Source organism: Catharus ustulatus, chromosome W (assembly GCF_009819885.2).
Source record: "Catharus ustulatus isolate bCatUst1 chromosome W, bCatUst1.pri.v2, whole genome shotgun sequence".
Classification (NCBI taxonomy): Eukaryota; Metazoa; Chordata; class Aves; order Passeriformes; family Turdidae; genus Catharus; species Catharus ustulatus.
This window is the reverse complement of record NC_046261.2, coordinates 7,236-29,640: the sequence shown is the minus strand read 5'-3', so window position 1 is coordinate 29,640 and position 22,405 is coordinate 7,236. Positions and strand designations below refer to the sequence as shown.

Sequence of the window (22,405 nt, the reverse complement as noted above, 5' to 3'; positions counted from 1 at the left end):
TACGCTAAGAGTGGGGCGGTGCTGGCGGACGGTGGCGATGCGGTAGCTGTCCTCTAGCGGGGGCGGTGCTGGCCCCTCTCACCGCCCCCCACTATAGCACGTGCGGGCTGGCAGAACGCAGCGGGAAGGAAGTAGGTTTTGATTAGCTGGGGTATGTGGGGATCAGATACGGGGGGTTCTTTTTCCCTAGCCTGTGTCTTCTTTTCCTTTCTCTAGAATAAAACAAAGGGCAAGGCAGCGCTAGAGCAGAGCGTGCCCCGGCGGGGAGGAATGTCACAGGGGTGAGGGGACAGCGGAGGTGCACGGTACCTGGAGAGGGGCGCTTCCGTGGAGAAGAGCAAAAACCCGCAGGGCTGCAGGAGGAAATCCCTCACGGCTGACCATGTGTGGATCTGCTCAGGTACTCCGGGCAATAAATCCATCCCGTGCAGCGGGACATAAAACTTTCCCTGTCTGGAGAAAGAAAAGTGTAGGTTTCCTCCTCAGAAATAGATCGGTTTACTGCTGAATTGAAGCGGGGGGTGATTCGATGCTCCATTTAGTGGGAGAGGCGACCATGAAGGCCTGCAGAGCCTGCAGTTTGTAGGCAGACCTTCCCTGGCCACCCGTAATGTAGGCCAGGGTGAGAGGCTGGTGTGGGGGCTTCAGTGCCCTGCTGTGCCTGTGGGGAGGGATGGGAGACCCAATGCCCTCATCACAAAAATTTGCAACTGGCCTGTGCTGACTGAGAGAAAACAGGACACAAAGTATAGAATTACAAGGGTAAATATTTCTTCCTATGCATGAGGTGTCCCAGACAAATTTGGGCATCTCGAATGTGGTTTTACATAGGATTCTTATACCTTTCAGACATTCAGATACAACACAATTTGACAAATCACTAACATACACACATACACACTGCTCATTATTAATCATAGTAAAATTTTGTAAAGCAACTATATTTTTGCAACATTCTTGCTGCTTGTCTCTTGACTCAGATGTCCCTGGAGTCAGTCTAGCTAGTTACTTAGCTATGATGCCAGACAATGCTGGTAGGGGTTCAGACACACATTAGAGGGGCTAGGGTGCTGGCAGTATCTTGATAGTCCAGGGGTATCCTTTATCCTTCATGCACAGCTCTAAGCTTCCAAAAAGCAAAGTCTTTATTTCCAGGGCCAGACTGTCCTTAAGACTGTTTTATTTAAACATGAACAATATTGAAGTCTCCAGTAAAATTCCACCACTGCATTACAGTGTATAATGTGAACTAGAATATATATTTGTAGCAAACAAAGTGTTGCAGAGACTCAGGAGCCATGCAAGAAACCACGGGGTGTCTGGGTGTCAGAGTAAAATGTAACAAGAAGCTCTGAAGCAGTGGCAGAGAACAGCAGGGCTGGGCCTGGAATTGCTCCCCTGGGTTGCTCACTGGAGATGGCTGGTACTGGAGTCAGGCTGCACAGAGGGGGCAGCCCCGGCGGGGAATGGGGTGCTCCTGGGTCTGGGCGCAGCACACACTGGCTCTGGGCTCCTGAGCAGCAGAGAAGCAAGCCAGTAACCTCCAGTCACAGTGCCAAAGGAAACAAAAAGAAATGGGCAAAAGCCATATGGCAACAGTATTGTCAAAGGGATTGTGCTGCATGGCTGTGGACACAAAATCGCCCCACCAGAAGGAAGCAACCCCCCTCGCCCCCAACTCTTGCAGGTAATCCCAGGCTTGCTCTCACCCATCCTGATACACCTGCAGGCAGGGGGGTGGGGGGGCAAAAACCACAAAACAAAACAAAAATGCATATGGGATAAAAAAACTATCCCTAAGACAATATCAAGTATATTTTAACAGAAATATGTGTAGGTCCTGGAAGTCAACTTTACCATCAAAAAGAGCAAAATCAAAGGACCTGCCCAAGAGATCCAGTTCCTAGGAGTAAAGTGGCAAGACGGACAGTGTCAGATATCCACTGAGGTCATCAGTAAGATCACAGTGATGTCTCCACCAACCAGCAAGAAGGAAACACAAGCTTTCCTAAGTGCCATAGGTTTCTGGAGAATGCACATCCCTGTGTACAACCAGACTGTGAGCTCTCTTTACCAGATAACCCACAAGAAGAACGATTTCCACTGGCACCCTGAACAGCAACAAGCCTTTGCCCAGATCAAGCAGGAGATTGGTCATGTGGTAGCCCTTGGCACAGTCAAGACAGGACTAGAGGTGAAGAATGTGCTTTACTCTGCAACCGGGAGCAATGGTCTGTCCAGGAGCCTTTGGCAGAAAGTGCCTGGGGAGACTCGGGGTTGATCACTTGGATTCTGGAGCCAAAGTTTCAGAGGGTCCAAAGCCAACTACACTCCAACAGAGAAGGAAATCCTGGCAGCCTTTGAAGAAGTTCAAGCCACCTCAGGTGATTGGCACAGAAGCACAACTCCTCCTGGCACCCTGACTACCAGTGCTGGGGTGGATGTTTAAAGGAAAGGTTCCCTCCACCCACCATGCCACTGATGCCACATGGAGCAAATGGTTTGCCCTCATCACACAGTGCGCCCGTACTGGAAACCCGAATTGCCCTGGGATCTTGGAATTACAGATTGGCCCAAAGGTAAAAATTTTGGTCTAACTGACGAGGAAGAGCAGGAACAGGTGACCAGGAAACTCCACCATACAACCAACTGCCACAAGAAGGAACACACTATGCTTTTTTCACTGATGGTTCCTGTCGCATTGTAGGTGTTATGAATGCATGTGGGGATTTAGATAAGCCCTTGCCTTTTGCCCAGGCCTCTGGCAGCCAGCAGTAGCTTTATTGAGATGGCCAGCACCTCAAAACCCCCTCTCGTTCACAAGTTCTTTAATAATGTCTGATTTGGTCTAATACAGAATGAATTATTTATTTAATAGACAGAAAACTAACAGACATAAGACTTAAACTAATACTACACAGGAATAAGGACAAAAGAGACTACTAGTAGATATATAGAGCACGAGATTAAAGGTACCTCTTAATGTTACAGCTTGCAAAGAAAAAAAATAACTTAGGATTCAATGTATCTTACCATCCAATTGTTGGTAGAACACATATCGAGATCCTTTGCTTCAATCCCCAGGGAAGTAACGACGAGATTTGCGTCCAAACTCCAGAGAGGTCTCGAACACTTCAGGGTGTGTGTGTAAGAGGCTTCAGCCTCTGTGATAACTTGTGTGTCTTATAGTTTGTAAAACAGTGTCTCTCGGTGAAGAATATTTCTTTAATCTCTTCCCACATCTACTCTCCAGACTAAGATGTTGATTCATAGCTGAGACCTGAGCCCTTTTGGTGCCAGAGATGATCCCTTGCTAGGCCTTTAAGCCCTGGTTATCTCTTCATGCACCAACTATCTGAGGGGGGGGGCAGGGATGGTAGACATCCTGCCAAAGTAGGGACAAATCGAAAATGGAAAGAAGCTGTATGGAGCCCCACACAAAAGGTCGCAGAAGCTACTGAAAGAAAAGGTGGATCAAGTAAACTTGCGTAACTTCATTTAGTGAGACTGGCAAGTATAACTGCTGGATAAATGAGATGTACTGTTAGTACGAAGTGAGTGGGGCGCTTGGATCCGCGGTTCTGTTTTTTGGGCAACCGAAATGGCCGGAGAAAGGCGAAGCGCTTGTCATTCTATAATAAAGATTTTGGGTTGTTCGTATGAGTGCAATTTTGTGCTTGAGCTGTAGACCCAGGTGCGAGCCTTGGGTTTGGTGTGAGTGTAAAAACTGTCATAAGAGGTGGTGTTGCACCGCTACTTGCAAGAGTGCCTGGTGCTGGGAGTGTGGAAGAGCAGAATTAAGAACCTGATATTGGACATTAAATTTCTTAATTTCTGTAGGACATGAGGAAGTAGACAGCCCAAGGATAGGAAAAGCTTAGAGGGAGGCAGAGGCTGAGTCACAACAGGCAGAAATAATTAAAGTAGTGTGTGGAAGACGATATTTGTTTCCCAGAAGTTAAAGTATATCTGAGGAGAACTGGGAAAATACCTGTGAAGAGTGTAGAGTTAGATTTGTGTGGAAAAAAGAGTAACAAAAGGGGTTGTCCGGGAGGTGTTTGGATAAACTGATAAAATTGGGACACAAAACAATCAGGGAGAAAGTCCCCAGGGGAAGGGCAAGATGGAAAGCATGGACAGATATACCTCCCAATAGACCCTTGGGAATAAAATTGGCACAGTGGACACATAACACAAAGAATAAAATTTAGATCAAAATGATACATTACTATATGATAGAATGGACTAAAGGAGAGATCAGACCATTTATTCTGGCCTCTATATGGTTCCTGTGAGAAGGGGATGTGCCAAGCTTTGAATATTTATGTGAATGCCAAAGAAGCAGTCAGAAAAGAAGAAAAGGATTACTCCAATTGATGGAGGGGGGGAAACCTCTCTGGGGGAAGTGAATGCATTTAAATTAGAAGAAAGAAAAAACTGGGACACCTTAGATTACCTGTCCCCTCCATATCTGCCAGCACCTAATGCACCCCCTCTACACCCTGACAGACCTAGCCAAAATACCAGGAGAAGAACAGTCCAACGAGAGTGATTGAAAAATTAAGACCAAGCAGTACTGCTATACCCTCTCCGGGAAGTAGCATTGGGAGGGGAAAAGGGAGGAATTGGGATTGTTACAGTTCCACTTAATTCCTCCAAAGTAAGAACATTTAAAAAAGAATTAAAAGGTCTCCTAGAAGATCCAATTAGACTAAGTAAACAAGCAGATCAATTTTGTGACTTACTGTTTACACCTGGGACAAAATACAATCCATATTAAAACTTTTGTTTATACCTGAAAAAAGTCAAATGATCCAAGCAGCAGGGATACAGATATGGGAAAGGGAACATGCAAATGGACCCCCTGGGGAGTAGAAAATGCCCATACAAAGACATAACTGGGATCACAATAACCCTGGGGGAAGGCACAATATGGAGGATTATAGAACCTTGATAGTCAGAGGTATTAAAGTAGCTGTGCCATGAGCTCAGAATGCTTACAAGGCATTTGCTGAACAACAAAAGAAGGAAGAAACTCCAACTAAATGGTTGGAGAGGATAAGAAAAAATATGAGAAAATAGTGTAGTATTGTTGGGGGTTGGGGGAGAGGGGTTTACTCTATCCCTCGGTGGAGAATTTTTCCAATTATCATGCTAAGGAAGCTGGCCAACGCAGCTCCCTTAGCTTTTAATTGCCCAAGAAAAAAGGGATGGGTGGGGGCTGTCTCGCTGGCTCAGTCGCTGGGTTTGAGGGGTCTAGGTGGATGGTCGTTTGTTCTTTTTTTCTTTTTTCCTTCCGGGGGGACACTCTCTCACTGGTCGGAACACCAAGGAGAGAGGTTTCTCTGCAGTTGGATCTGCCCTTCAGCCCTGCACTGCTAGAGCCTCCTGCTTCTGGGAACAGCGCTGAGAACCCGGACCCAAACGGTGAGCGGAGTCTTCCTTCACCCTTCTCCCACCTGGGACACGGACCTGCTGCTGCCGCCTCGCCTCCCTGCTCCCATCTGCTACTGCCGCAGCTGTAAGGGGCCCTCCCCGCTCTCCACCGGGACCGTGCAGAAAAGAGTCTCTATGACTGTAAAAGGTACTGGGAGTAAGTTTTGTTCTGTTTTGTTGCTGATTTTTTTCATAGCTGATGTTGTGCTAGTTTGTCTTGTAGATATATCAGTAAAGAACTGTTATTCCTAAACCCATATCATTGCCTGAGACCCCCCCTGAATTTCCAAATTATAATAAATTGGAGGGAGGGGATTTTCACTCTTCCTTTCAAGAGGTGCTCCTGCCTTTTTTCTGGCAGTACCTGTCCCCTAAACCAGGACCGATTTTGGCGCTCAATGTGGGGCACTGAGGGCATTGAAAAAAGGAATAACAATTCTTCAGTTGCCTAAGTGACCTGGTTTAAAGAGACAGTATTGCCAGGAAATGGAAATTCAGGAACTCTCAGGCAAAAAGGTATGGGTTTGGAATAACAGTTCTTTACTGATATATTTACTAGACAAACAAAAACAGCATCAACTATATGAAAGAGAACAAAAAAAAAACCAGTGACAGAACAGAACGGAACTCAGTTTCAGTCCCTTTTTTTAGTCACCGATGCCACTCCTCATCCGCACAGTCGCGATGGAGCAGGGCAGGCAGCCTATCAGTCGCAGCTGCTGCAGGAGCAGGGAGAGCGAGGCGGCACCGGCCGTCCCAGGTGGGAGAAGGGTGAGGAAAACACTCTGCTCACCGTGGGCGTCCCCGTTCTCAGCGTTGTTCAGAGGAAACAGGAAGCTTTAGCAGTCCGAGTCTAAAGGAGCTTGATCTCACCACGGAGAAAGCAACCTCTCTCCTCGAGTTTGACCGACGAGCTGCCAGTGTCCCCCCACTCCCAGTGTCCCCCCACTCGCCGAAGGACAAAAGCAGCACTCCACTTTCGGCAATTAAGAAAATCAGGACTCGCCCAACTATTCCTTTGAGCACTTAAACGGCTAAAAGGGGAGCCACCCCGGCTAGCTTAACATAATAATGGGAAAAATTTCTAAACCTCCCCCAGCCCACAACATTATCCACCCCAAATTTTTTCCATGCTAACATACTACATCAAATTAGAACTTTTAAATTACAGTAAATTCACGAATACAAGCCGCACTGATTATAAGCCGCATCTCTGGGTGTTGGCAAATATTTTGGTTTTTGTCCATAGATAAGCCGCACCCGAATATAAGCCGCTTTGTCGCTCGCAGCGAGGACCCGCGTGCAATTAGTAACAGAACCGCGGGAGGGCGGGGTTTACTGGCTGAGCTAAGGCTGTGCAGGCTCGGCCCGCTAGGGGCCGCTGACGGGGTCAGGTGGGCCAGCACGGTGCTGCAGCTCGGGGCTGGCCGCCGCTGCCACTGGTCTCGGTCACCCCGGGTCGGCGCTGCCCCGCGGTGGCAGGCAGGGACGGAGCTTCCCCCGCTCCTATGGCAGCGGCGGCGGGCGGGGACGGAGCTTTCCCGCGCCCGTGGCGCCGGCGGCGGGCAGGGACGGAGTTTCCCCGCTCCTGCCGCGGCGGCGGCGGGCGGGGACAAAGCACCCCGTCGGCTCCCCGAGCCACGGCAATGGCTGCGCGGGGCTCCCGTCGGCTCCCCGGGCCACAGCAATGGCTTGTGCGGGGCTCCTGTCGGCTCCCCGAGCCGCAGCAATGGCGGCGCGGGCTTCTTTCCCCCTCCCCAGGCCACAGCAATGGCTTGCGCGGAGCTCCTGTCGGCTCCCCGAGCCGCAGCAATGGCGGCGCGGGCTTCTCCCCCCCTCCCCGGGCCGCAGCAATGGCGGCGCGGGCTTCCCCCCCCCTCCCCGGGCCGCGGTAGGGGCGGCCCGGGTCCCCCCTCTCCTCCCCGAGCTGCAGCAATGGCGGTGCCCCCCCCCCCCGTCTCTCCCCTGGGCTGTGGCAGAGGAGGAAAGAGAGCTCTCCCGCCTCTCTCCCCGCCCCCCGTGCTGCCTGCAGGGAGCCAGGCTCCACCCGCGGTGCAACAGAGTAGCGATTTGTAACAATCGCAAAATGCCGACTTTGCAGCTGCTCGGCTCAGCACTCTGGCAGGCACTTCTGAGGTTGTATTAGCCGCTCCTGATTATTAGCCGCATTTCCGGTTTAGGAGCAAAATGTTAGTCAAATTGGTGCGGCTTGTATTCGTGAAATTACTGTACATACATACATGCAGTTACTGACACAGTATCATAGATAGTTCACTCTAGAACAAGGTCTCCTTGGGGTATGCATCGGGTTTCTCCATCCTTTTGCATTACCCACCAGGTACAACCTGGTCCTTGAGCAAAAACCACTTCACAGACAGGATTGTCTTTGCTGGAGGCAGAGTTTACCCAAAAAGTTTTCTCTAGCATACTTCTCATGTGTACTACTGGAACTTTATCTTTATCTGGTGTTTTTAAGAGCTCAGATTGGGCAGGGCCTGCTTGGTTAGTGGAACTTCGGGTATTCACTAACTATGTGACCTTTGGTAGATTACTTTCTCAGTTCTTGAAAGTCTCTTCACCAAGTGCTTTCAAGGTGGTTTTAAGCAGACCATTGCACCGATCGACCTTCTCAGCTGCTGGTGCATGGTAGGGGATGTGGTACACCTACTCAATGCCGTGTTTCCTAGCCTAACTGTTTATGAGGCTGTTTTTGAAATGAGTCTCATTGTCTGACTCAATTCTCTCAGGGGTACCATGCCTCCAAAGGACTTGCTTCTTAAGGCCCAGGATGGTGTTTCGGGCAGTGGCATGGGGCACAGGGTAGGTCTCTAACCATCCAGTGGTGACTTCCACCATGGTCAGCACGTAGTGCTTGCCTTGGTGGGTCTGAGGCAGTGTGATGTAGTTAATTTGCCAGGCCTCTCCGTACTTATATTTGGACTAACGCCTACCATATCAGAGGGGCTTCACCCGCTTGGCTTGTTTGATGGCAGTGCACGTCTTACAGTCATGGATAACTTGAGAGATACTGTCCATGGTTAGAACTACACTTCAGTCTCGTGCTTACTTATACGTGGCATCTCTGCCCTGATGACCTGAGGCGTCATGGGCTCATTGAGTCAGGAACAATTCTTTCTTGTGTTGCCAATCCAAGTTTATTTTTGACACCTCTATCTTTGAGGCCTGATCAACCTGCTTGTTGTGTCGGTGCTCCTCATTAGCTCGACTCTTGAGGACATGGGCATCTACGTGACGAACTTTTACAGGTAGCTTCTCTACCCGGGTGGCAATGTCTTTTCACTCATGAGCAACTCAGATTGGTTTTCCCCTACGTTGCCAGTTTGCCTTTTTCCACCTTTTAAGCTAACTCTACAGAGCATTGGCTACCATCCACGAGTCAGTATAAAGGTAGAGCTTTGGCCACTTCCCTCTTTCAGCAATGTCCAGGGCTAGCTGAACAACTTTGAGTTCAGCAAATTGACTGGATCCACCTTCTCCTTTGGTAGCTTGTGCAACCTGTCATGTGGGGCTCCATATGGCTGCTTTCTACTTCCGGTTCATCCCCACGATGCAGCAGGAGCCGTCGGTGAAAAGAGCGTAGCATGTTTCATCTGCTGGCAGTTGGTTATATGGTGGGACTTCCTCAGCGCGGCTCTCTTGTTCTTGCTCCTCGTTATCAGCGAGACCAAAATTTTCACTTTCTGACCAGTTCGTAATTATCTCCAAAATCTCAGGGCGATTTGGGTTTCCGATGCGGGCGCGTTGCGTGATGAGGGCAATCTACTTGCTCCATGTGGCATCGGTGGCGTGGTGGGTAGAGGGAACCTTTCTTTTGAACATCCACCCCAGCACTGGTAGTCGGGGTGCCGGGAGGAGTTGTGCTTCCGTCTCAGTCACCTCTGAGACAGCTTGGACTCCTTCATAGGCAGCCAAGATCTCCCTCTCTGTGGGAGTGTAATTGGCTTCAGACACTCTGTAACTCCGGCTCCAGAATCTCAGAGATCGTCCTCGAGTTTTCCCAGGCACCTTCTGCCAAAGGCTCCAAGACAAGCCATTGTTCTCGGCTGCAGAATAAAGCACATTCTTCACCTCTGATCCCGTCCTGACTGGGCCAAGGGCTACTGCATGAGCGATCTCCTGCTTGATCTGGGCAAAGGCTTGCTGCTGCTCAGCACCCCAGTGGAAATCGTTCTTCTTACGGGTGACCAGGTAGAGAGGACTCACAATCTGGTTGTACTCAGGAATGTGCATTCTCCAAAAGCCTATGGCACCTAGCAAAACTTGTGTTTCGTTTTTGCTGATTGGTGGAGACATTGTGGTGATCTTATTGATGACCTCAGTGGGGATCTGGCGCCGTCTATCTTGCCATTTTACTCCCAGGAACTGGATTTCTCCGGCAGGTCCTTTGACTTTGCTCTTTTTAATGGCAAAGCCGGCTCTCAGCAGAATCTGTATGATCTTTTCTCCTTTCTCAAATACTTCTACTGCCGTGTTTCCTCACACAATGATGTCATCGATGTATTGAAGGTGTTCTGGAGCCTCACCCTTTTTCAGTGCAACCTGGATCAGTCCATGACAGATGGTGAGGCTGTGTTTCCACCCCTGGGGCAGACGATTCCACGTGTACTGCACGCTCCTCCATGTGAAAGCAAACTGAGGCCTGCACTCTGCTGCCAGGGGAATGGAGAAAAATGCTTTGGCAATGTTAATGGTGGCATACCACCTTGCTGCCTTGGAGTCTAACTCGTACTGGAGCTCCAGCATGTCTGGCACGGCAGCGCTCAGTGGTGGTGTCACTTCGTTCAACGCACGATAGTCTACAGTCAATCTTTATTTTCCATCAGACTTGCGCACGGGCCAGATGGGGCTGTTGAAGGGTGAGTGGGTTTTGCTGACCACTCCTTGGCTCTCCAACTCACGGATCATCTTGTGGATGGGGATAACGGTATCTCGATTCGTCCGGTACTGCCGGCGGTGCACTGTTGAGGTGGCAATTGGCATTCGTTGCTCTTCCACCTTCAGGAGTCTCACTGCAGATGGGTTTTCTGACAGTCCAGGCAAGGTGTTCGACTGCTTAATGCCTTCTACCGCTACAGCAACTATTCTAAAAACCCATCTGTATTCTTTTGGGTCTTTGTAAGAGCTACTCTTGAGAAAGTTTATGCCTAGAATGTGTGGAGCCTCTGGGCCAGTTACAATCGGATGTTTCTGCCACCCCTCCCCTGTCAGGCTCACTTCAACTTCCAGCAAAGACAATTCCTGTGATCCCCCCGTCACCCCAACAATGGAAACACGCTCTTCCCCCACATGTTCTGATGGTATTAGGGTGCATTGTGAACTAGTATCAACTAATACCTTATATTTTTGTGGTTCTGATGTGCCAGGCTATCGGACCCACACCATCTAATAGACTCTGTTATCCCGTGCCTCTCCCTGGCTTGAGGCAGGGCCCCTCTAGCCCTGGCTATTATTCCTTTCCTGAACATACATAGTGGAGGTTCCTTCAAGTGGGTCTGACAGATCATCCTCCCTTCTGTAATGCCCAGCCCCTTGGTCATGGGAGGTTGAGGCTACCTTCACTTTAGTGTAGCTCCCTCGGTTAGCATTTCCCTCCCTGAGTTGACGCACCCGTGTTGCCAGGACAGAAGTGGGTTTCCCATCCCATTTTCCCATGTCTTCCCCATGGTCACGCAGAAAAAGCCATAGGTCAGCCCGCTGGGGTTTACCCTCTGTCCCTAGCTGGGGGGCGTTGGGCTGTAACTTTGGGGTATGAGGCTCGCACTGGTGCTGCCTTGATCTTCCTGATCTCCTCCCTCATCTCACTTATGTTACCTCTCATCCCCTTCACCTCCTTCATCTCCTCCCTTATTCCCCTTACCTCCTGGACCACGGAAGAAACTTGGGCCTGCACTACGCCATTCATCATACTGTGAAAATCCTTAAGCTTGTTAGCAACAGAGCTCACTCTTTCTCGGTGCTTATCAGCATTAATCATTGCAATGAAGGTGGTGTATTGAGATGGCCCTCGGTTTGCCAGGTTCCACAGCATGTGCCCTGTGCCCCTGACCTTGTCAGGGTCATTGTCATGCTGTCCATCCCTCCTAAAGAGTACCTCCAGTACTGCTACTTCTCTCAGCTGTTGGATCCCTTTCTCAATGGTCTTCCAATGCATTTTATTGTGGTACTCCTGCATTCTTTCTCTGTTGACAAACCTCTCTCTTACACTCATTAAAAACCGCTCTCAGATGGGAAGTAGGCCTGGTTCCCTTATGAATATCTGGTCCACACCTGAGTTCTGGGACAAGGATCCCAAATTTCTTGCCTCTGTACCATCCAAGTGCACACCTGTACCCGTGAGGTCTCAGAACTGAAGTAATCAAGTTGTCAGAGCCTCCCGACCCTGTCGTGCAATATTTTTCCGCAGATTGCGGAGATTTTTATAAGACAGGGACTCAGTGATGATTTCAACCTCTGGCTTCTATGCTGGTTGTGAGGGCCTTCTCTGGTCCTCTTTGTCTAGGTGCTTTGTTTTCATTTTAGACTTCCTAGTTTCTACAGGGGCGACTGCTGCTGGCTGTGAGTGCCCTTGAAATTCAGCTGGACCCTGGGCAGATGTAACACCTATGGGTTCCACTACAGCATTACTGGATTCTCCCCCTTTATGACAGGGCTTCTCACCAGCTGGGGAGAGGTACTCCTCCATCATCTGGCTCATCTTACTCATCTGCTTCACTAGAACCCCCACCCACTCCGGGTGGTTTCTTTCTGAGGTGGGCTGTGGGGCCGGGTCAGGCTCTGGGGCAGCATCCCTAGTCTCTGGGGCAGGGTCAGGCTCTGTGGCAGCATCCCTAGTCTCTGGGGCAGGGTCAATGTCTGCAGCACCATCCCTATTTTCTGGAGTAGGTATCAGAGTTGTTATCCAGCTCAATCCCCCCTTATCTCTTAATGTTAAATAGGACAAGCCTATCAGTAACACCAGCCACTGTATGATATCATTAGCATTCAGAGGAAATCTGAACCTTTCAAAAACTGGTGGGGTAGATCCAAAAATTTGGGTGAGGTTTTGGGAGAAAATTTCCTTTGGTGTTATTCCCTCACAGTAGGTGCCATTATTAAAGTAATTTCAAAAACATGCAGTTAGTGTGTGGTATCCCTGAATCCATGTACCCGCCGTCCAAAGGAAGTTAAAAATCCATGAATTCCTCACCTTATCAACCCATAAAGCAAGTTCGATAACAGTCACAGTAGCCTTAGTTACAGGGCCCATGTTTATGTAAGGGTTCGCAAATGGGAGATATACATGTATGAACACGTGCAGCCCAAACCAGATTAAACGGGACCACATGTTGCTGGACCACATGTTACTAGCACACAAAAAGACAATCTCAGGCAACTGAAGAACTGTTATTCCTTAACTTCGAGCCCCACGGTGGGCACCAAGATCTGTCCTGGTTTAAAGGGACAGTATTGCCAGGAAATGGAAATTCAGGAACTCTCAGGCAAAAAAGGTATGGGATTGGAATAACAGTTCTTTACTGATATATTTACTAGACAAACAAAACCAGCATCAGCTATATGAAAGAGAACAAAAAGAAACCAGTGACAGAACAGAACGGAACTCAGTTTCAGTCCCTTTTTTTAGTCACCGATGCCACTCCTCGTCCGCACAGTCGCGATGGAGCAGGGCAGGCAGCCTATCAGTCGCAACTGCTGCAGGAGCAGGGAGAGCGAGGTGGCACCGGCCGTCCCAGGTGGGAGAAGGGTGAGGAAAACACTCTGCTCACCGTGGGCGTCCCCGTTCTCAGCGTTGTTCAGAGGAAACAGGAAGCTTTAGCAGTCCGAGTCTAAAGGAGCTTGATCTCACCACGGAGAAAGCAACCTCTCTCCTCGAGTTCGGCCGGCGAGCTACCAGTGTCCCCCCACCTGCCGAAGGACAAAAGCAGCACTCCACTTTCAACAATCAAGAAAATCAGGGCTCGCCCAACTATTCCTTTGACCACTTAAACGGCTAAAAGGGGAGCCACCCCGACTAGCTTAACATAATAATGGGAAAAATTTCTAAACCTCCCCCAGCCCACAACACCTAAGGTTGTTTTTTATTTTAATGTGTGCTAGCAACATGTGGTCCGGTTTAACCTGGTTTGGGCTGCACCTGATCACATATACAGTAATTTCACGAATACAAACCGCACCATTTTGACTTAGATTTTACTCTCAAACCGGAAGTGCGACCAATATTCAGGAGCGGCTAATATGTGAATAATTTTCTGACATTTACAACCCCAGAAGTGCCAGCCAGGGTGCCGAGCCGAGCGCCTGTAGTAAAACCCAGGGTTTCGCGATTGTTACAAATTGGATACTGTGTTGCGCGGCAGGTGGAGCCAGCACAGCGCCGGCAGCGTTGGGGGAGAGAGGGAGGCAGGGGAGTTCCCTACTTCAGGCTGGGGAGAGGCTGTGCTGACATCCCCACGGCTCAGGGAGGAGGCGGAGGGCTCCGCCCTCGCTCCCCGCCACCGCGGCGGGAGCAGGGGGCGCTCCGCGCTCGCCCACCGCCACCACGCCCGCCCGCCGCCACCGCGGCGGGAGCGAGGCGAACTCCGCGCTCGCCCGCCGCCACCACGGCGGCAGCGGGCTGGGGCGAGCGACCCCAGAGGCGGCGGCCAACCTCGAGAGGCCCCGCCGAGCGGCCTCACCGAGCTGGGCCACCTGGCCCCGTCAGCAGCCCTTAGCGGGCCGAACCTGCACAGCCCGAGCCGAACCAGTAAACCCCGCCCTGCTGCAGTTCCGTTAGTATTTGGAAACTTTGTTGCACGCGGGTCCTCGCTGCGAAAGACAGAGCAACTTATATTCAGGTGCGGCTTATTTATGGACAAAAAACGAAATATTTGCCAACACCCAGAGATGCGGCTTATACTCAGTGTGGCTTGTATTCGTGAAATCACTGTATATCTCTCCCATTTGCAAGTCCTTGTCTAAACATGGACCCTATAACTATGACTACTGTGGCTGTTATCCAGCTTGTTTTATGGGTCAGTAAGGTGAGGAATTCATGGATTTTTAACTTCCTTTGGAAGGCGGGTACATGGATTCAAGACTGTCACACACTAACTGTATGTTTTTGGGTTTACTTTAATAATGGTACCTACTGTGAGGGAATGGCACCAGAGGAAATTTTCTCCCAACCCTTCACCCAGATTTTTGGGTCTACCCCACCAGTTTTTTAAGGGTTCAAATCTCCTCTAAGTGCTAATAATATCATTCAGTGGCTGGCATTGCTGATATCCCTGTTAAAACTGTTCTACTTAGCATTTAGAGATAAAGGGGGATTGATCTGGATAACAACCCTGATACCTACTCCAGGAAATACGGATGGTGTAGCAGACATTGACCCCGCACCAGGGACTAGGGATGCTGCCCCAGAACCTGACCCTGCCCCACAACCAACCTCAGAAAGGAACTGAAACACTAATCTTGAAGAAATTAGAATTTTAGTTAAAAGAAACTGAGCTTGAGATAGTTACCTGAAACTTAAATAATTGATTGCCTGTCAATTTATGTTTGTTCAGCTGTGCTTGCAATGGGAAAGGATGAAACTAGTAGTTAGGTCCAAAGAACACGAACAATTGCAACCAGAAACTCATTCTTTGCAAAACTGGAGTTGCCCCAAAAACCATTTGTATTGTCATTAATAGAAAAGGTCAGGGCGAGGAAGACTTGCCTTACTTCCTCCTTCTAAGACCCCTCCCCACAAAAACGACCCCAGACTTAATTCAAGAAGCCAACCACGCATGCTTAATAGCTATTCAAGCTAATTACCATAGGAAGCAGGGGATGGCAGGGGCTGCTATTATGAATATGTATTTGTTTAAACCTTTTGTCAATAAATAGACTCTGTGACCACCTGTAATTTTGCAGTGCGTATTAGGGGGCTACCCCACGCTGCTGCCCAGCGCTGAATAAACATACCCTTTCTAACTTTAAATTGTTAGAGAGTCTTTTGTCTGTCACAGTTGAGTATCGGTATTAGACCAATACTCATATTTTGGTAAATTGGAACCACGCAGAGTGGGTGGGTTTCCTAGTGAAGGAAATGAGCCAGATGATGAAGGACTACCTTTCCCCAGCTGGTCAGAAACCCTGCCTTAAAGGGGGAGAATCCAGTGATGCTGCAGTGGAACCCATAGATGTTACATCTGCCCAGGTTCTAGCTGAATTGCAAGGGCACACACAGTCAGCAGCAGTCGCCCCTTAGGAAACTAGAAAATCTAAGTTGAAAACAAGGCACCTAGACAAGGAGGACCAGAGAGGAGGGTCCTCCCAACCAGCATGGGAACCAGGGCTTGAAATCATCACCGACTCCTTGTCATATGAAAATCTCTGTAATCTGCGGAAAGATATTGCACGATGGGGCTGGGAGGCTTTTACAACTAGGTTACTTCGGGTCTGGGACCTTATGGGCACAGGTGTGTACTTGGATGGAACAGAGTCAAGGAATTTGGGATCCTTGTCCCAGGACTCAGGTGTAGAGCAGATATTCGTAAGGGAGCCAGGCCCCCTTCTCCTCTGGGAACGACTTTTAATGAGTGTAAGAGAGAGGTTTGTCAACAAAGAAAGAATGCAGGAGCACCACAATAGAATACACTGGAAGACCCTTAAGGAAGGGATCCAACATCTGAGAGAAGTGGCAGTATTGCAGGTACTCTTTGGGAGGGATGGACAGCATGACAATGACCCTGACAAGGTCAGGTGCACAGGGCAGATGCTCTGGAATCTGGCAAACCTAGGGCCATCTCAATATACTACCTTTATTGCAATGATTAATGCTGATGAACACCGAGAAACAGTGAGCTCTGTTGCTAACAAGCTTAGGGATTTTCACAGTATGATGAATGGCACAATGCAGGCCCACGTTTCTTCCGTGGTCCAGGATTGCATACAGGCAGGGATAAGGGAGGAGATGAAGGAGATAAGGGAAGAGGTGAGGAAGATGAATGGAGCATCGGTGTGAGTGTCAGACCTCAAAGTTACAGCCCAACGCCCCCCAGCTAGGGAGACAGGGTACACCCCACGAGCTGATCTATGGTTTTTTCTGCGTGACCATGGGGAAGACATGGGAAAATGGGATGGGAAACCAACTTGTGTCCTGTCAACACGGGTCCGTCAACTCAGGGAGGGAAATGCTAACCGAGGGAGCTACACTAAAGTGAAGGTAGCCTCAACCTCCCATGACCAAGGTGCTGGGCATTACAGAAGGGAGGATGATCGGTCAGACCCACTTGAAGGAACCTCTACCATGTATGCCCAGGAAAGGAATAACAGCCAAGGCTAGAGGGGCCCTGCCTCTAGCCAGGGAGAGGCATGGTATAACAGGGTCTATTGGACAGCGTGTATCCACTGGCCTGGCACATCAGAGCCACAGAAATATAGAGTATTAGTTGATACTGGTTCACAATGCACCCTAATACCATCAGAACATGTGGGGGAAGAGCGTGTTTCCATTGTTGGGGTGACTGGGGGATCAGAGGAATTGTCTTTGCTGGAAGCTGAGGTGAGCCTGACAGGGGAGGGGTGGCAGAACCATCCAATTGTAACTGGGCCACAGGCATCGTGCATTTTAGGCATAGACTTTCTCAGGAGTGGCTATTACAAAGACCCAGAGGGATTCAGGTGGGCTTTTGGAATAGCTGCTTTAGCAGTAGAGGGCATTAAGCAGTTAAACACTTTGCCTGGACTGTCAGAAAACCCATCTGCAGTGGGACTCCTGAAGGTGGAAGAGCAACAAGTGTCAATTGCCACCTCAACAGTGCACCGCTGGCAGTACCGGACGAATCGAGATACCGTGATCCCCATCCACAAGATGATCCGTGAGCTGGAGAGCCAAGGAGTGGTCAGCAAAACCCACTCACCCTTCAACAGCCCCATCTGGCCTGTGCACAAGTCTGATGGAGAATGGAGAGTGACTGTGGACTATCGTGCGTTGAACGAAGTGACTCCATCACTGAGTGCTGCTGTGCTGGACATGCTGGAACTCCAGTATGAGTTAGAGTCCAAGGAAGCAAGGTGGTATGGCGCCATTGACATTGCCAACGCATTTTTCTCCATTCTTCTGGCAGCAGAGTGCAGGCCTCAGTTTGCTTTCACCTGGAGGGGAGTGCAGTACACGTGGAATCGTCTGCCCCAGGGGTGGAAATACAGCCTCACCATCTGCCATGGACTGATCCAGGCTGCACTGGAAAAGGGTGAAGCTCCAGAACACCTGCAATACATGGATGACATTATTGTGTGGGGAAACACAGCAGTGGAGGTATTTGAGAAAATAGAGATCATCCAGATTTTGCTGGGAGCCGGTTTTGCCATCAAGAAAAGCAAAGTCAAAGAACCTGCCGGAGAGATCCAGTTCCTGGGAGTAAAGTGGCAAGACGGACAATGACAGATCCCCACTGAAGTCATCAATAAGATCACTGCGATGTCTCCACCGACCAGCGAGAAGGAAACACAAACTTTCCTACGTGCCATAAGCTTTTGGAGAATGCACATTCCTGAGTACAGCCAGATTGTGAGTCCTCTCTACCTGGTCACCCGTAAGAAGAACGATTTCCACTGGGGTGCTGAGCAGCAGCAAACCTTTTCCCAGATCAAGCAGGAGATCGCTCATGCAATAGCCCTTGGCCCAGTAAAGATGGGACCAGAGGTGAAGAACGTGCTTTACACTGCAGCCGGGAACCATGGCCTGTCCTGAAGCCTTTGGCAGAAGGTGCCTGGTGAAACTTGAGGTCGGCTACTGGGATTCTGGAGCCAAAGCTACAGAGGGTCTGAAGCCAATTACAGTAAATTCACGAATACAAGCCGCACTGACTATAAACCGCATCTCTGGGTGTTGGCAAATATTTTGGTTTTTGTCCATAGATAAGCCGCACACGAATATAAGCCGCTCTGTCGTTCGCAGCGAGGACCCGCGTGCAATTAGTAACAGAACCGCGGGAGGGCGGGGTTTGCTGGCTGAGCTAAGGCTGTGCAGGCTCAGCCCGCTAGGGGCCGCTGACGGGGCCAGGTGGCCCAGCACGGTGCTGCAGCTCGGGGCCGGCCGCCGCTGCCACTGGGCTCGGTCACCCCGGGTCGGCGCTGCCCCGCGGTGGCAGGCAGGGACGGAGCTTCCCCTGCTCCTACGGCAGCGGCGGCGGGCGGGGACGGAGCTTTCCCGCGCCTGTGGCGCCGGCGGCGGGCAGGGACGGAGTTTCCCCGCTCCTGCCGCGGCGGCGGCGGGCGGGGACAAAGCACCCCGTCGGCTCCCCGAGCCGCGGCAATGGCTGCGCGGGGCTCCCGTCGGCTCCCCGGGCCGCAGCAATGGCTTGCGCGGGGCTCCTGTCGGCTCCCCGAGCCGCAGCAATGGCGGCGGGCGCTTCCCCCCCCCTCCCTGGGCCGCAGCAATGGCGGCGCCGGCTTCCCCCCCCCTCCCCGGGCCGCAGCAATGGCGGCACGCGCTCCCCCCCCCCTCCCCGGGCCGCAGCAATGGTGGTGCGGGCTTCCCCCCCCCTCCCCGGGCCGCGGTAGGGGCAGCCCGGGTCCCCCCTCTCCTCCCCGGGCCGCGGCAATGGCGGCGCGGGCTTCCCCCCCCCTCCCCGGGCCGTGGTAGGGGCAGCCCGGGTCCCCCCTCTCCTCCCCGGGCCGCGGCAATGGCGGCGCCGGGCCCCCCCCGTCTCTCCCCTGGGCTGTGGCAGAGGAGGAAAGAGAGCTCTCCCGCCTCTCTCCCCGCCCCCCGTGCTGCCTACAGGGAGCCAGGCTCCACCCGCGGTGCAACAAAGTAGCGATTTGTAACAATCGCAAAATGCCGACTTTGCAGCTGCTCGGCTCAGCACTCTGGCAGGCACTTCTGAGGTTGTATTAGCCGCTCCTGATTATTAGCCGCATTTCCGGTTTAGGAGCAAAATCTTAGTCAAATTGGTGCGGCTTGTATTCGTGAAATTACTGTACATCCCCACAAAGAAGGAGATCCTGGCTGCCTATGAAGGAGTTCAAGCTGCCTCACAAGTGATTGGCACGGAAGCCCAACTCCTCCTGGCACCCCGACTGCCAGTGCTGGGGTGGATGTTCAAAGGAAAGGTTCCCTCTACCCACCACGCCACCGATGCCACAGGGAGCAAGTGGATTGCCCTCATCACGCAACACGCCCGTATTGGAAACCCGAATCGCCCTGAGATTTTGGAGATAATTACGAACAGGCCAGAAGGCGAAAATTTTGGTCTCACCAACAACGAGGAGCAAGAACAAGTGACCTGGGTTGAAGAAGCTCCACTGTATAACCAACTGCCAGCAGATGAAATACGCTATGCTCTTTTCACTGATGGCTCCTGCCGCATTGTGGGAATGAATCGTAAGCAGAAAGCAGCCGTATGGAGCCCCACACGACAGGTTCCACAAGCTACCGAAGGAGAAGGTGGATCCAGTCAACTTGCTGAACTCAAAGCTGTTCAGCTGGCCTTGGACATTGCTGAGAGAGAGAAGAGGTCAAAGATGTAACTTTACACTGATTCACGGATGGTAGCCGATGCTCTGTGGGGTTGGCTGGAAAGGTGGAAAAAGGCAAACTGGCAATGTAGGGGAAAACCAAGCTTAGCCGCTGATGAGTGTAAAGACATTGCCACTCGGGTAGAGAAGCTACCTGTGAAAGTCCGTCATGTGGATGCCCATGTACCAAAGAGTCGCGCTAATAAGGAACACCAGCACAACAAGCAGGTGGATCAGGCTGCACAGATAGAGGTGTCAAAGATAGACTTAGATTGGCAACACAAGGGCGAATTCTTCCTTGCTCGATGGGCCCATGATGCCTCAGGTCATCAGGGCAGAGACGCCACATATAAGTAAGCACGAGACCGAGGGGTGGATCTAACCATGGGCAGTATTTCTCAGGTTATCCATGACTGTGAGACATGCGCTGCCATCAAACAGGCCAAGTGAGTGAAGCCCCTCTGGTATGGGGGGCGATGGTCCAAATATAAATACGGGGAGGCCTGGAAGATTGACTACATCACACTGCCTCAGACCCACCAAGGCAAGCACTACGTCCTGACCATGTTGGAAACCACCACCGGCTGGTTGGAGACCTAACCTGTGCCTCACACCACTGCTCGGAACACCATCCTGGGCCTTGAGAAATAAGTCCTTTGCAGACATGGTACACCTGAGATAATTGAGTCAGACAATGAAACTCATTTTAAGAACAGCCTTATAAACAGCTGGGCTAGGGAACACGGCATTGAGTATGTGTACCATATCCCCTACCATGCACCAGCAGCTGGAAAAGTCAAACAGTGGAATGACCTGCTTAAAACCACCTTGAAGGCACTTGGTGGGGGGACTTTCAAGAACTGGGAGAGTAATCTACCAAAGGCCACATGGTTAGTGAATACCCGAGGTTCCACTAACCGAGCAGGCCCTGCCCAATCTGAGCCCTTGGGAACACCAGATGGAGGTAAGGTTCCAGTGGTCCACATGAGAGGTATGCTAGGAAAAACTGTTTGGGTGCACGCCTCCTCCAGTAAAGACAGTCCTGTCCATGGGGTGGTTTGCATTCAATGACCAGGTTGTACCTGGTGAGTGATGCAAAGGGATGGAGAAATGTGATGCATACCCCAAGGAGACCTTGTTCTAGTGGGAACTATTAATGATACTGTGTCTACAACTGCATGTATGTATATAATTTAAAGGTTCCAATTTGATGTAGTATGTTAGCATGGGAAAAATTCGGGGTGGATAATGTTGGGGGTTCGGGGGGGTTTTTACTCTTTCCGTCAGTGGAGAATTTTTCTAATTATCATGCTAAAGAAGCTGGCCAACGCAGTTCCCTTAGCTTTTAATTGCCCAAGAAAAAAGGGATGGGTGGGGGCTGTCTCGCTGGCTCAATCGCTGGGTTTGAAGGGTCTAGGTGGATGGTCGTTTGTTCTTTTTTTCTTTTTTCCTTCCGGGGGGACACTCTCTCGTCGGTCGGAACACCAAGGAGAGAGGTTTCTCTGCGGTCGGATCTGCCCTTCAGCCCTGCACTGCTAGAGCCTCCTGCTTCTGGGAACAGCGCTGAGAACCCGGACCCAAACGGTGAGCGGAGTCTTCCTTCACCCTTCTCCCACCTGGGACACGGACCTGCTTCTGCCGCCTCGTCTCCTTGCTCCCATCTGCTGCTGCCGCAGCTGTAAGGGGCCCTCCCCGCTCTCCACCGGGACCGTGCAAAAAAGAGTCTCTATGACTGTAAAAGGTACTGGGAGTAAGTTTTGTTCTGTTTTGTTGCTGATTTTTTTCATAGCTGATGTTGTGCTAGTTTGTCTTGTAGATATATCAGTAAAGAACTGTTATTCCTAAACCCATACCTTTGCCTGAGAGTCCCTTAATTTACAAATCATAGTAAACTGGGAGGGAGGGGATTTTCACTCTCCATTTTAGGAAAAACTCCTGCCTTTTTTCTGGCAGTATCTGTCCCCTAAACCAGGACAGGTATAGATCCTAAAACGGTAGCAGGACAAGTTTTATTAAAAATTTCCTTTGTTGCTCATGTTTGGCCAGATATAAGCAAAAAGCTAGAGAGATTGGAAGATTGGCAAGACAGAGGTTTGAATGACCTGTTAAAAGAAATCCAAAAAGTATATGTACAGAGGGATGAAGAGAAAGCAAAAGCAAAACTAAAGTAATGGCAGCGGCTATTGCCAAAGGAAACCACTGTGCAACAACCCACTCCTATAAGGATGTGAGGCCTCAGTCAGGCAAAAACAAGGGGGACCAGCAGGAGGTTAAGGGGAACAGAACTCCCTGGGAAAGAGGCCCTAAAAAGGAAAAAAGGGAATTTAATAACCGGAGCCCAATCTGTCATTATTGCAAGGAAATTGGACACTTAAGGCGAAGCTGCCCAGACAGAGAAAAAGATCTGAAAGTTTTTAGGGAGGTTCGAGAAACAGACGAATAGTGGGGTCAGGGGCTCTATCTC

The 22,405-nt window shown here is 50.5% G+C and overlaps 1 long non-coding RNA gene across 1 annotated transcript; it reads left to right on the top strand.

The window, feature by feature from the left end:
* Positions 1-31: 31 nt before the first annotated feature.
* Positions 32-21,684, top strand: LOC117005067. Its single transcript, XR_004419763.1, has 3 exons — positions 32-131; positions 217-400; positions 21,431-21,684. It is a non-coding gene; the product is annotated as an uncharacterized LOC117005067 (long non-coding RNA).
* Positions 21,685-22,405: the final 721 nt, after the last annotated feature.